This window comes from Lagopus muta, chromosome 2, assembly GCF_023343835.1.
Source record: "Lagopus muta isolate bLagMut1 chromosome 2, bLagMut1 primary, whole genome shotgun sequence".
NCBI classification, from domain to species: Eukaryota; Metazoa; Chordata; class Aves; order Galliformes; family Phasianidae; genus Lagopus; species Lagopus muta.
The window spans coordinates 18,664,912-18,677,926 of NC_064434.1; positions in this window are offsets into that span (position 1 = coordinate 18,664,912).

A 13,015-nucleotide genomic window follows, 5' to 3' on the forward strand; every position below is an offset into this window, starting at 1 on the left:
ATGTTTCCACCCCTGGGGCAAACGATTCCAGGTATACTGAATGCCTCTCCAGGTGAAAGAAAACTGTGGCCTGCATTCTGTGGCCAAAGGAGAAAAAGGCATTAGCAATGTCAGTGGTGGCATACCATTTGGCTGCTTTTGACTCCAGTTCACACTGGAGTTCTAGCATGTCTGGCACAGCAGCACTCAGTGGGGGTGTGACTTCATTCAGGCCACAGTAGTCTACTGCCAGCCTCCATTCTCTACTGGCTTTACGCACTGGCCACATGGGGTGGTTGAAAGATGAGTGAGTTTTGCTGATCACTCTCTGACTCTCTAGTTGATGAATCAACTTATGAACGGGGAGCAAGGAATCCCTGTTGGTGTGGTACTGCCACCTGTGCACCGTTTTTGTAGCCATCGGTACCTGTTGCTTTTTCACTCGTAGCAACCCCACAACAGATGGATCTTCTGATATGCCAGGCAAAACAGACAACTGCTTAACACCTTCTGTGTCTACAGCAGCTATTCCAAAGGCCTATCGATACCCTTTGGGATCCTTAAAATAATCCCTTCTGAGATAATCAATACCAAATTTACATGGAGCCCCTGGACCAGTTGCAATAGGGTGCTTTTGCCAGTCTTTACCAGTGAGGCTTATTTTGGCCTCCAACTTAGTCAGCTCTTGGGAACCCGCAGTCATCCCATGAATATAAATTGTTTCTGTCCCTTGGTGACTCGAGGGCATTAGAGTGCACTGTGCACCAGTGTCCACCAGGGCTTTTCTGTGGTTCTGATGTGCCAAGCCATCTAATCCATTCAGTCCAATACACTCTGTTATCCCTTTCCTCCCCCGGCTGGGGGCAGGGCCCCTCTATTTTTTACCTCTGTTGTTCTTACGACTATTGCCATGGCCCGTAGCATTTGAAGCAATCACCTTTTTGGAGCAGTTCACCTTGGTTGTTGATCTGTCTTGTAATTCTTTTACCTGTGCTTGAACTCCAGGAGTGGGATTTTATGCCTTTTCATATCTTCTCCATGGTCACATAGGTAATGTCAAGGCAAAATGCGACTTAGTCTTACTGTTGTCATTTGCTCGAGCAGGAGGACATCTTCTTTTGATAGCTGAGACATTGGATGATGCCAGCTGGGAGGAAAACTAGTTGATCAACCCCTCAAGTAGAAATGGGTTGGTAATTATAAGAGATGCACTTCTGGTAGGTATTTCATTATCACAGAACAAGTTCATCTGTAAATATTTGCATGTCCCTGTACAGAATGCCCTGTAGTGTTGTTATTCTGAGAATTTTCAAATTGAGCCATTCATTTAAATATAATGTACTACCCAACCTTCCCTCAGGGTGAAATTCACCCTCTGCAGAGGACTTACACAAGTCTATGCATTATTGAAGTCATGTTAATGATGACTTTCCTTAGTTGTGATCTAAATAGTGCAGAATTCTGTCTACTGTTCTTGTGTAAAAGGAGAATTACATTGCACATCCAAATGATCCTGTAAAAATGTTGGGCATTTTGGAAATATCTGCAGGATTCTTCACATTAAAAAACACCTATGAGATTTTATTTTAATTAAAATTTCTACAATATTTTTTCTTTTTTTTTTTAATCTCCTATCATGTCTCTGTTGGTTAAATGATGAAGGATCACTGCACAATAATCCTTTACTTAAAAGGATGCCAGGAAAAAACAGAACACTTTGTATATTTTCTTTACTAAACATTTATCAGTTGGGTGAATTTACAAAGAGATTTAAACTTGAACACGCTAGGTTTGACGTTTATCAGGAGATAGTATCAAGAGAATGGGGTAGAAATTTCTACTTAAATCTTCATTCCCTAAACTTCAGAAGTTAATAAATTTTATAGATACTCCAATGGCTGCTCTGAAAATAATGCCTTCCATTTTATTAGTTTGGCACATTCCATCAGAGGCAAATGTTGGTGGTATGGCAATAGAGTCTGAACCTTTCCACCGATATTCCTTTACATCTTGTTACCATGTGACAGACAGCAGCAGAGGACCAGTCTGACACAATGATGTCTGACATGGAAGTGCATATGAAGCAAAGGTGCCTCACTGAGTTCCTCTGGGGGAAAAAAATTCTACTCACTGATATTCATCGATTGCAGAACATTTATGGAAACCAAACAATGGATGTAAGCACAGTGAAATCTGGACTGAATGGGCAATATATTGCCAGAAATGGCACCATCATAGCAGCTGTGAAACAGTAGGTCACTTGTATTGCTGCACATTTTTATATGGCATGCAGTCTCTTACTCATTGTTGATGAAAATGCAAAGCTAATGCCGATGACTATGTTGAAAAATACTATTTTCTATAGTATTCTCTATCAGATAGTGTTATTGTGCTCTTTGTTGTAGTTTCCATAGAAATAAATAGAAGGCATTACTTTCAGACTGACCTATGTATGTTCTGTATTCAATTCCCTTATCACTTTTATCATTTTAATGTCAGTGTTGATTATTATTATTATTATTATTACTATTACTACTACAACTATTACAGTTTGCAATCATTATTTATTTATATTACAATGGGACTTGTGGTTTTCACATTTTTACACTCTATTGAATCAAATAATGCTTTTTAAATTTTTCCCATATTTAAGTTATCTGGATTAAGCTGTGTGTTTTACTTGTGTCTAGATAAATACAATAAAGAATGCAAATTCTCATCTTTACTGACAGACATAACCAAGAAAGGAAATACTTGCAGGTGAACTTCAAGGATGTAATAAAAGCCATTCAGGATAACTTCTAAGTAATCATTTCTCAGTTCTCCCATTATTACATTTAAATTTATTTCAGCAAAATTTTCATTTACTCTTAGTGGTTACAGAATCAGTCATTCACACAGCTCTGGAAAAGAAAACAAAATATCAGAGAACCCATTTTTTCACCATTCACAACCTAAGGACTCAGATAAATGTCTTTGTGTTTTGCAGGGTTTCTATTGTTTGCCCAATGGTTTTTTTGCTTGTTTGTTTTCCCTTTTTTATTTATTTATTTCTTTATTTTCCCCCTCTCATTCTTGTTCTTTTCTTGATACTTTCCATTTTCTCTCAGGAGTGAGTGGTGGTGATACCATGAGGAACTACACTGTCATCCTCTTGTCTTGCATGTTGCTAACACCTCTTGAAAAGGCATTGGTGCTAACCCATCCTGTTTGTGTATATATGAATCTCTACTTCATCTATTGTTTGATGAGCTAATTTGTCCCAGAATAACTCTGCCCTAGGGCAGAGGCTCTGCTAACAGATCAGAATTCTTTATGTGCAGCCAATAGATAGCAAATGGATGATCAAGATTTGGCAAACAACCAAACTGGCTACATGTTTCTTAGGAAAATATGAAAACACTGTGATAGCTACACTACTTTGCAACTCCCTGTGGTGAGTGAATGTTCTATCTTGGCAACAGCACAATAAGTCTAGGGAATTTATATGGTTGAAACTAGCTAGGAGTTTGTTGCCAGGCTGATAAAGTGGGATGTGATTGTTATGTTGTAACTTATACCAGGAGCATTACACATATAACCTCCTCTGCTGTTATCAGTGTAGATGTAGACTCCTACTAACATTTGTCTGTCCTAAAGCAGCAGAATATCCCTGGGAACTAAGAGAACTCCCTGGGCGTTTTCCCTTTCTTTATTGTGCTGTATTTTCTGAGAGATAATTATGGAAGTAGTGACACCGTACATATTTTTTAATCTAGCAATGTTGACAGAAGATTAATTTCCCAAATGTCAGAAGCTGCAACAAAACCTCTGAATATATTCTGTATATCTCAGGAAAGGAGTGTGAGCTAGTATCAACAAGCACTGTTCTCAAAAGTTTCATACAGATGTGAAAAATAGTACTGTGAGTAGAAAGACAGGAATTTTCTATGTTTAGTTATCACTAAGACTTAAATATATGATTCATGTGGCATTTGTGTTATAGAAAAGAAAAAGGTTATTAGGGAATAATCAAAGAAAATGAACTGATCCCTGTATTTTCATCCAAATCTTGATTCTAAATGCTGGTATTCATTTAATCAGAAACAGAGAACTGTAATTTTCTATTGAAATTCACCAGTTGCTGGGTCCCTAAAAATGCCCTTAGAATCTAAATGCTACTGCTTAATTATGCTTTGAGAGACCATGATTATTCTACACTACATACAGAGAGTAAAAGATTTATAACAAAAAAATGAGTTAAGTTCTGCTAGTATTTGTAGATCTATTAGGGCAATGAATATATATGTATTCTTACTCTTTAAAATTGATATTTTTGTTAATAATAACTTGAAAGAGACAAAATTTTGGGGAAGAAAATCTGATGGGCAATTCCAGATCAATTAAAATCCAAAATATCTAATTCGAAGCATTCTTTCAACTCTGACGTGTAATAACATAATTGATTAAACCAAAAAATTAGAAGGGCTATACACCACTGTAGTTCTAATGCCAAACATTTATTTGGGTAATCAAACTGAAATCCGACAAGGGTTTCTGAGCTTGGAAATAACCACACAACAAAACCAGAAATATGACCTGTGTTATTATCAGGACAAAGTGAGTCTCTGGAATAAATTGTGGCCTTTTTGGAAGGAATGGGAATCAATAAAACTTTCCTTCTACTGCACTTTCCACTAAGCAATAGCAGCACCACCTAGAGGACAAGGTGAAACCGTGATTCTCAGACCTTTAGCAGTAGAAACCAGTTTCCATCTCTTTTGATAATTTATAAAATCACAGAATCATGTAGTTTGAAAGAGACCTCTGAAATCCAGCCTCCAGTCTGAAGCAGGATTCATGGGTGAGGTTGCTCAAGACATTCTTCAGATGAACTCTGAACATATACAGTGATGGATCTTCTCTTGGCAACTTTATTCAATATTTGACTACTGGAGTATCTGATGATTTGCATGGTGAAGACTTTTCTTTTGTCTAATACAAATTGTCCATGTTCCAAATCGTGTTTTTGCCTTTTCTCTTGTCACCATGAAAAGCTGAGATCCATTTTCTCTTCCTACCCATTATGTAGCAGAAGACAGCAATAAACTAGCCTTTCCTCTTAAGGATGAAGAAAAATTCTCTTGCCTTTTACAATGTAGTAGGTGCACCAGCTATGCAAAACAGGTATACCTTTATCCTTGGCTACAGATTGGAGCATATGGAGAGGAAAAATGATTTAAGACACCTGTCTGTATATCTGGGTAAACCTAGACAAAAATGCAGGCACATATGCAGTTCACTGACATATACTGCACAGGTGGGCAGTGTGAACAAATTGTCTACTATACGTTTGCAGAGAACTCACAGTGATTGGAAAAGGAACAGATCGAATTTACTGCTAATATACAGATCAGCTTGTATATACAGCATTTTTTGGAAATGGGTTGTTTGGCATTTAAAAATCCTGGACAGACATACCATGACAAGCAAGATCAATGAGAAAGATGTAACCACTTAGTTCCACTCCAGTGCATCTTCATCTGTCACCTATCATTGTTCTAGGTGATTAGAACTTGAAGGACCAGTGCACAACAATAACATATGCTTTACTGTTTTGATTGTTTTGTATTTAAATCTTCACAGATGTTCCATCTGACTTAGATTCTTCTGAGTAGCAATCGTTTTTGGCCATATTTGCCTATACTTGCTTTCTATTATAGTGGCTGTTTCTTCAGTATCATAAGAATAATTTTTTTCCCTTACTTTATGCATAATACATTTAGTTAGAGAACGGGCACTATAGCACCTCCTGTAAATAATTTTAAAATATATTTTAAAGCCAATATGTGGACATACAAAGTATCCAAGGTAAATAGAAAGTAACCTATAATTAAAGCAACTGCTGTAGAACTACATACTGCAATTTTATACACAAAAAAAAATTTGCAAATTGTATGTTATTATGCCTACTGATAGTTACCAACACTGAGATTTCAAGCACAAAGAGTTAATATATCAAAGAAACAGAACATTCTCAGTGGAAAGAACCCTGCCACGTGAGCAATACAAACATAAAATCATGCCATAGAATTACATTGAATCCTGTGGAACAAGAGAGAGAAAATGGATAACAAAGTTTGACTGCTAGTGGAAATATAGCAAATATATATATATAAATCTCTCAAATGACAACAAAATTTATATTCTGAAGTCCTTTGCCAAACTCCAGATATGCTATTCACTATCATTCTTAAATTATCATATTCTAAGATGAAAATTACAAAGAGACTTTTCTGAAATGAAGTAAGACTTTATTTTCTCTTAATGTAGCTATTTTTCTTCTCACGTAAATTGCAGATGTTACTACAGTGTTCGCTGAATCCCACTCATTTGGCTCTTATGATGAACATACCTTTGTATACAATGTGAGGAAAGTAAGCTTGGTTCTTGGTTTTATACATACTTTAGAGGTGAAGTCAGGTCACCTACTTCCAACAGAAAACTCTCTCTTACATGGAAGAATATAGGAGTCATACCTGTACAAGAGGTTCTTTTCAGGTAAATTTCTTCCAGGATTCTTAGACCTGTAGCCATGCAAAGCAGAAGTATGGGAAGGACCAGCCAGCATATTTGTCATTGTTTGGTTGCCACTGAGGTACTTGAACTAATGCCATTTATGTTTTGCTATAAATCTTTTTTTGGTAATTTTCTATTCAGCATTCTCCCTCCTGCAGCCCATCAGTTTTGTTAGCACTGTCAGCTAAGGAAAAGTCTCTGCTTACCTCAACATTCCAGTAGTAACTCTGTAAGAAATGGCACTCTTCCCCTTGTTTTTACAGCAGCTGTCTCTCATATAGCCTCTCTGTCTTCCTTCACTCAGAACATCTTCCAGAAAAAAATGCAAACCCTGTGTTTAGGTACTCATGGATATGGAACGGGAAGAGAAATGCTCCCATCTTCTTGTCTACAAATGTTCCTGTAAACGCAGCCTCCTTATTTAAGGGCAAGGCAAATGGGGGCTATTCCTTGTTGCATGTTTGCTGAGTGTTTTTCTGAGCGTTTCCAGACATACACCTTTGTCTGATTATTGCCAACAATAAGAAATCCTAATCCCTAGTGTCAATCCCACACAAACCTAGAAAGCATAAATTGACAAATACATAATCCTTAATCCTTTCAGAAAGGACAAAGGATTACTCAGAGGAGCTGACATATTTCTATGTTTCCAAACTTTTGACTAAATATTCCAAAATACTTTCAGAAACCACCTTACCATCTGAAACTCTTACATTCATTGCTGGACAGTGACCCAAACAACATGGCTATGGGGTCCATTATTTCAACATAACCAATGAGGTACTAATTCTAAATTTATTGCAAAAGAAAAATTTTTTGTTTTCTTTTTTGTTTTGTTTTTGTTTTTCCAGGAAGATCCACTAATAGAGTTAACTTTGTTCACTTCTCCAGTCCTCAGCTAAAAAATCTGTAATAATTGCACTGAACATTCTTGATTTTTGTAATAAACAGAATCACAGAACTACAGAGGTTGGAAATTGTGTAAAAATATTTTTCAAGTTAATGTATCTTAATATTTGTACTTCTAACAATATAAAATTCCTCAAAATATATTCTCTACATGATATTATAGGAAATAATTATGCATGTGTGTAAAGTATCAGAACTGCTTGCTAATTGAAGTCAGTAAGCAGTTTGGCTTAGATAAAATGTATTCTTTAAATGATTTCACATACTCCTAAATTTTTTAAAACTACACATTGTTTTAAGAGACAAAATGGAACAAATATTAAGTTTATATGAGTATTATGTTATTCTTAAATTTGATAATCAATAAATCCTTCAAGGAGTTATAAAAAAACTTATGGTTCAATTGTACAAGGCCTGCTCTGAAAGTAATGTCTCCTATTTTATTACACTAGCCCACAATATCAGAAGTGGATGGTGGTCTTGCAGTAAAGGCTGATCCTTCTGGCCAATATCCTAATTTCATTTTGTTGCCATGGGACAGATGACTGCAGAGGGGCAGTCTGAGGGAATGATGTTTGACATGGAAGTGTATGTGAAGCAAAGGTGTTGAACTGAATTCCTCCATGTGGAAAAAAACTGCACTTATTCACTGGCTGAATGTTTACTGAAACCACATTTTATGTACTTTATGAAAAAAATTCCCTCCCTCCCTCCCTCCCTCCCTCCCTCCCTCCCTCCCTCCCTCCCTCCCTCCCTCCCTCCCTCCCTTCCTTCCTTCCTTCCTTCCTTCCTTCCTTCCTTCCTTCCTTCCTTCCTTCCTTCCTTCCTTCCTTCCTTCCTTCCTTCCTTCCTTCCTTCCTTCCTTCCTTCCTTCCTTCCTTCCTTCCTTCCTTCCTTCCTTCCTTCCTTCCTTCCTTCCTCCATCCCTCTTTTTATTCCATTCTTCTCTTTCTAAGCCCTAACTTTTGATATAGTTTTCTGGTCATTGCTGAGCACTGAGATAGTGTTTTAATAGAATTGCCAATTGTAATGCTGAGGTTTAATTCCTGAGATCTCAGTACCATCACTGTGTGAACGAAGCTGACTTTTTTTTCCCCATGCAGTTCATTTTGCATTTAATTTATGCTAAATTATTCTATCAGTTACTCAATATTCTGAGATCCCTTTTGAAGTTCTTTCTAGTCAGTCCTCAACTTTATCACCCTGAAAAACTTAGTATCCTCAGGAAATAGAATCAGCCCTTTCTTTATATTATCTGTGAATCTGTTCAGTGGTGCATGTTCTATTTTTTCTTTCTCAACTATAAAAAGGGACCCTAATGTGAATAGATTAAGCTTAGAAAATTGCATTTGAATCAAATGCTATGTCTTCATGAGATCTTTTGAAATTCCAAGAAATCAGAAGCGAATTGTGAAGCAGACTACTTCAGGCCTGAGCTCTACTCAGCTCTGATCAACATTCTGGGTTCAATTTCTATTTGTGACTACACTGAAATATGCATTCTGAGGACACAGTGGAAAGGTTCCTAGTACTTTTGGAAAGCTTTGTGTTTAATTTGTGTTCTAGATAATTTTAAAACACAATAGCTAATCTTATAATTGTTATGATTTTATAGGCTTCTTTTCTACTTTCACCTGGAGAGGTGCCATTTTGATAGTCTGAAGCTCTGGTTACATTTTTTACAAGGAGGAAAGAGTTGCCTTGAAATCTTTGTTTACAGAACAGCATCAGTAAAGGTGGAAGCCAGAAAGGATGACTAATTGGTGTAATTACTAAACAGTAAAATAATTGCACCAAAAATAGAGCATAAAAAGTAAGCCACATACTGTGCATCGCACAGTGTTCCAGAGTGGTTTTTCTGATCCTAATCATTTCACATGAAGTTGGTATAGTTTATTTGGGCCAGTTAATATGAGTCATGAGAACAGTACATTTCTAGTAATAGTTTTGTTGTTAGAAGTAAAATCTAAAGATTTTTCAGTTATTGATTTTGAGTTTTTAGTTGTTTTCCTCAGGAAATTCCAGAAATCTTTGTTCAAGACGTATTACACCATTATTCTCCTTATCACAGAATCACAGAATGGCTTCGGTTGGAAGGGACCACAAGGATCACCAAGCTCCATCTTCTTAGATAATGCACTGAATGATAGAAAACGAAGCCAGAAGAGATAAGGAGGAAGAGCATGGGAAGTATGAAGACTGCTCTGAAAGAAATGTCTCATTTATCATGTTAGACCACAGCATCAGAAGTAGATACTGGTGGTATCCAATAGAGTTAGAGGTTAAACCTTCTCACCAGTATTCCATTACATTTTGTTGCCTTGCCACAGATGGCAACGGAGGGGCAGACCGACAAAATGGTGTCTGACATGGAAGTGTGTATGAAGCGAAGATATGTAATTGAATTCCTCCATGCAGAAAAAATGGCACCCCCTGACATTCATCAAACTTCATGAATGCTTACGGAGACCAAACAGTTGATGTGAGCACAGTGAGATGGTCAATGGTATGTTTCAGCAGTGGCAAAGAATGACATGAAAGACAAATCATGTTCCAGACAACCATGCAGATTTTTACAAGTGTGGCATGCAAGCTCTTCTTTATGATTGGCAAAAACACACAGCTAATGGTACTGATATTGTTGAAAAACAGTGTTTTGTACCTGAGAATTTGTTCTATCAGATAGTGTTGTGCTCTTTTTATCTGTTGTTGTTTTGATGGAAATAAAAAGGAGGCACTACTTTTGGAGCAACCTCTTGTACCTGTTACTGAGGATGGTAATTATCTTTTTGAGATATCAGCACATTAGGCAATGAAGTTTATGAAACAACTGTCTTTCTGATTGGTGGAGAGATAGATGCACGTCTAAAGAAACTTCACTTCATTCCAGGATACTTTTCTTCTATACCGGACTAACTCAATCTCTAGAGGCATCTGTCTCTCTCTATTTCCAAGAGATACCTAAACAATTATCTTCAAATACCCATTTAAATTTTATAAAGCTAATATTAGAGAAGATGAGTCACACATGGAACATGAAGAATATATTTATCTCAGCCCTCACTGTGATAACAGGTAAACAAATAGAATATATAAACTGAAGAAATCAATCATTGCATCTAAACACAGTATTTGTTACTTAGCTTAATGTAAGAATTTCTGTTTTCACAAAGTTGAAGTCCATCAAGTATGACAGATAACATGAAGCTCTATCTTCCCTATTTAAGCTTATGAACCTAACAATTGCCTCCTTCCTTCAGTTGTACTATTATTATAAATATAGACTACATCAGTGGAACAAACATGAGCAAAAGGTCCAAAACAGTGTCAGATGTTTCTGGTTTTGTGTTTGTGCAGCATAATACAAAAGCAATTATCTTGTAGAAGGAGGGTCTCACAGAAATGCCTTATGCTGAGAACTGCATACTCATAATAATTCATAGTTCTTCTTTGTTCTATGTCTTCCATCTGGATACAAATGACTGCAACAAGTTCCCTATCCTAAAGCAGCAGATGTTTGCTTATGAGGCAGCAGAAATCTAAGCTGCTTGTTGCCTTTCACTGAAAATATAATTAAAAGATTAAGTCACTTATGCAAATAGATCAACTACTTTAGAATTCTGGAATAAAACCTACGTAACTTGTAAATCCAAAAACACCTCTTTAGCTTCAAAAGAAAATTATTCTCCAAATATTCTGCTCTTTAAATAAAAACATGATTTACTTTAACTGGGCTGAAAAGCAATTGTAGGGCATGGAGACAAAGCCTAAGTGAAAAAAAAGAGCATCGTGAATGCTTCAAGAGCCAACTTATCTAACTCACATAATTTGGTCTATATATTCTTTTTCCTACCTGCTGCTGAGCATCATTTTCAACTGCTTTATTAATGTCATTTTTACTTTACTCTGTAAGTACAGGGAATCATGTCAAATTGCAGATCAAGAACGTTCCATTCCTTTCTTCTGAGTACTTCAACAGTTCTCAAGGTCTTGCCACATCAGATGAATCTAATGTCATGAGTCAAGTATTTATTTGATTCAATGAGAGACATTATTTATTTGAGATATAATCTATTTGAAGAGTTCTATTTTCCTGATACTAATGATAGACCTTCGGTATGGTTGAGGATTCCTTCAATCTATCCAAGTCTATTCTCATTCAAAAATGAAGATAAAGATTACAGGAATCCATTTCACTGTATCCTTGTGTGAATCGCTGTTCTTATCTTGAATTTTATGGTGAAGATTTTGCACTGTTTCTCATGATTTATCTTACTGTCTGGGAAAAGTCATTCTACCCTTTCACAGTTTTAGTCTACGGCTCATGATTTGCCAGAAGTTCAAATAAGCAAGCAAAATATTATCACCTGCTTTCCAACGTGCCATTAGAACAATGTGTTGTTAATCTACAAAGAGAGGATTCAAGCAGCCTTCTGTGCAAATTAGAGCTTAACAAGGAAAAGAAGTATTGAATTTTAGTGAATGTTGGGGAAAAAGAGGAGGAATAATCACAGAACATCAGAATCATTGAATTAAAGAACTACAGAATCACAGAATGATTACAGTTGAAAGAAACCTCTGGAGGTCCTCTGATGCAACTACCCAATTCAAAGAGGGACGCACAAAGCAGGTTGCCCAGGACCTTGCCTAGGTGGTGTTTGAAGATAACCAAAGAGATATTGTTCTTAGCTGCAGATTCTCTGCAGTGCATGTGTGGGAGATCTAAGTTGTTGAATGCATGAGCTAGTGTTACTAGCTGGTATTAAATGGTTATGGAGAGAGACCTTCTCAAACTAATTTTTGGGTAAAATTAAATTTAGTATATTTACTCTTCCTTGTTGCTCTGTTACATTATAAATGTTGTGAATCCATGCTTTCATTTCTTTTTATTTTAACCTGATCGCTAAAGCATAGCTAAGCATAAGATTGCTAAGCATAACAGTGGCAAAAAGTCTCAGAGGAAAGCTGTTAGACTACATGGCTGAGCTTCTATTCAGACATTGACACAGTGATCTATTCCTTGGGATTAGGATCCTATTGTTCCAGCCATGATTAAATAAAAAATCACTTAATTGCATCTAAACTATTTATCTAATAGGATTTATCTAATGGACAAGAATAACAAAAAAAAAAAAAAAAAAAAAAGAGATTATTCAAAACTGATTCCAGGATACTTTTCACGCATGCACACAAAATATACTCAGCTTTTAAAACATATAATCAAAGTTCTTCTGAGATTGCCTAGTTTTCTTTTGGTTACAGTAGATGCCTAAGGTAAAGAGTCAATAATCAAAATTTTTTAAAACTGTTCCCTAGATTATGTTTCTGAGAAATGAAAATAACAGTTATTTATGAATGAAAAACTAGATTCATCTTTTCAGACTTTAAGAGAACTGGGGATTCTATTTGTTTGTTTCTTCCTTTTAATGTGCATATTTACATCATTTATTGTAACTGATTCAAAAGCCATAGAGTACCACATTATATAAATAGTGTCATCTTGAATTTCGTACAGGATGTTCTCTGCTTCTTTTTGTTGTTGCTTATTTTCCTTATAGACTGATATTAT